Source organism: Monodon monoceros, unplaced genomic scaffold (genome assembly GCF_005190385.1).
Source record: "Monodon monoceros isolate NGI ecotype Baffin Bay Population unplaced genomic scaffold, NGI_Narwhal_1 Super_Scaffold_9, whole genome shotgun sequence".
Classification (NCBI taxonomy): domain Eukaryota; kingdom Metazoa; phylum Chordata; class Mammalia; order Artiodactyla; family Monodontidae; genus Monodon; species Monodon monoceros.
Genome location: NW_021703786.1, coordinates 13,023,591 through 13,026,165, shown reverse-complemented (window position 1 = coordinate 13,026,165; position 2,575 = coordinate 13,023,591). Strand labels below are relative to the sequence as shown.

General features: G+C 46.7%; 1 pseudogene; it reads left to right on the top strand.

Moving 5' to 3' along the window:
• The first annotated feature begins 234 nt into the window (after positions 1-234).
• On the top strand, positions 235-612 carry LOC114888951 (annotated as a pseudogene).
• The last annotated feature ends 1,963 nt before the right edge of the window (positions 613-2,575 follow it).

Here is a 2,575-nt window from a genome sequence, read left to right as displayed (position 1 = left end):
GCACAAGTGTTCCAATTTCCCCACATCTTCACCAACACCTACTGTTCTGTTTTTTTGATAGTAGCCATTCTAAAGCATGTGAGGTAGTAACTTATTGTGGTTTTGATTTGTATTTCCCTAATGACCAGTGACGTTGAGCACCTTTTCATGTGTCTGTGGGCCATTCATACATCTTCTTTGGAGAAATGTCTATTCAAGTCCAAAGGGAATCCTTTCCAACCCCAGCCCGGCAGGATGGCTCCTGCAAAGTGCAGCGAGAAGAAGAAGGGCCGGTCAGCCATCAACGAGGTGGTGACCAGAGTATACACTATCAACGTTCACAAGCGCATCCCTGGAGTGGGTTTCAAGAAGTGTGCCCCTCAGGCACTCAAAGAAATCCGGACATTTGCCATGAAGGAGATGGGCACTCCAGATGTACGCATTGACACTAGGCTCAACAAAGCTGTCTGCTCCAAAGGAATAAGGAATGTCCCATACCGTACCCGTGTGTGGTTGTCCAGAAAACATAATGAAGATGAAGAGTCACCAAACAAGCTCTATACGTTGGTTACCAATTTACCTGTCACCACTTTCAAAAATCTGCAGTTAATGTGGATGAGAACTAACTGCTGATTGTCAAATAAAGTTATAGAAATGCCAGAAGAAAAAAAAAGTCCAAAGGGAACCATCTGAATTACTTTAACTGTTTCTGTTTTATTTTCTGTTATTTACCTGTAAACAATATACTTATTCAGACATTTCTTGATTTTCTGTTTAAAAGGTAAGGATTCGCACTCCCATCTTTCCTCCTCATGTCCTTCTAATATAGTTTTATTGTTATTTTTGTATGTACACTGGTTGCTTTGTAACTTTAAATGACACATTCCTTTATTTCATGCTCCATCATCAATAAACAGGATCTCTTGACACCTCAGTTTGTAAGGTAAGAGTATCTGCCTCCACTCTCATCTCCTGTCCCTTCCCTCTCAACACTACTGTCAAGTGTGACTTCCAAGTTTTGTAGCATTTACATTCTGTTCCCTAACTTCAGTTAAGTCTTCTGGACATTTTCATAGGTTGATGCTAAGAAGTTTTAAAAAAAATCAATAAATTATGTTTACAGTATGAGACCGGTTTTGAAGCACAGGAAGGGGAGGAAATTGGCAAAGGGGAAGGCCTAAGGGCTTTCTCAGGGTAGCCAAAGGCATGAGCAAAATCACAGGGGCCATAAATCATGCAGGTCACGTGGAGCACAAGCAGATATGCTCAGATCAGGCAGGAAGCCCCTTGGGGAGCTATGAGGAACTGAGTTGGTTGACGGATGAGAGAGGAAAGTTGGAGGGCATGGATGGCCAATATGCCCAGCTACCTACTCCCTCAAAGTGACCCAAGAATTCTGGTCACCATGATCTGCTACCCGGACTCAGGAACTCTCACATCAGGCATTTCCATTTTTCTTTCCCCCAGCCCTCCTCACCTTCCTTGAAACCAGTGCCTACCACAGCTCTCAAGGCTTTGCAGAGATGAAAAGTAATTCTTCCTCCTAAAAAAAAAAAAAAAAAAAGGTTTGCAATACCTAACGCAGAGGAAGGTCTCAGAGTGTAGACACAGGAGGAAGAAGAGGATGGAAAAAGAAACTAACCATCACTGAAAACTGGTCGAGTACCAGTTCTGTGCTACTGTACTCAGTGATTACCCCAGCCCTCTGTGTGAGGCTAGTATTATTCCCATTTTAAAGATGACTGAGGCTGGAAAGGCCCCGTGACTTGCCCAAAGCCACAAACTGAGTATAGACAGAGCCTTGGCTTGTGTTCACTGAGCCCACCTTGACCTTGGACAAGTAGCTGAACCGCTTTGGGTCTCAATTTCTTTATCCATAAAAACAGAGACACATTCCAAGGCATGCCTGTTCCTTGCAGGTTGATTGTGAGGGCCGAGATAACGTCCTTGAAGAGCCTGGCATGAAGAGCCTGGTGGCATGGGGGAGATATCTTGAAACTGGTGGCTGTGATTCCACGACATCTATGTCTGGGAAGTCAGGAAAGCCCAGTGTGTGGAAAGCTGAGTCTGGAGCAAAGTTCAGGGAGGGACTCATTCCACCCTTCCCCCTCCAGGATCCTCAAACTAGCAAAGAAAGTGCAAGGGCCTGCAAGCTCAGTATCCACTCCTCACTTCACAGGCCCAGAGAGGAGAAATGACTTACCCAGGGTCACCCAGCAAGCTAGTAGCAGAGTCTGCCAAGCAGGGCTTGGTACCCAGACCTGGGATACTCCTTAGCGCCCCACATTCCCTGGGCTGGGCTATCAGAGTCTGTGAGCTAGTCTATGAGGAAGGCAGGCCCTTGCAAGCCCATCCCCACACAACTGAAGTGTGGGGACCCTCCCCAGGAGCTAGGGTTTCAGAGGGATCGAGGTCACTCTCAGGCTCATGAAGAGGAGCGGCGTTGTCTCCTTCTCACAACCTCGGTTGAGCCAAAATTCCCAGATAAAGGCGAAGATCTTCTCAGGCCAAGTCCCGCCCTCAGCCACCCCTTCTTCCTGGCCCAGTGTGTATCACTGCCTCTGGGTCAGGAGAGGGGAGGCCACCCTGCTAAGGT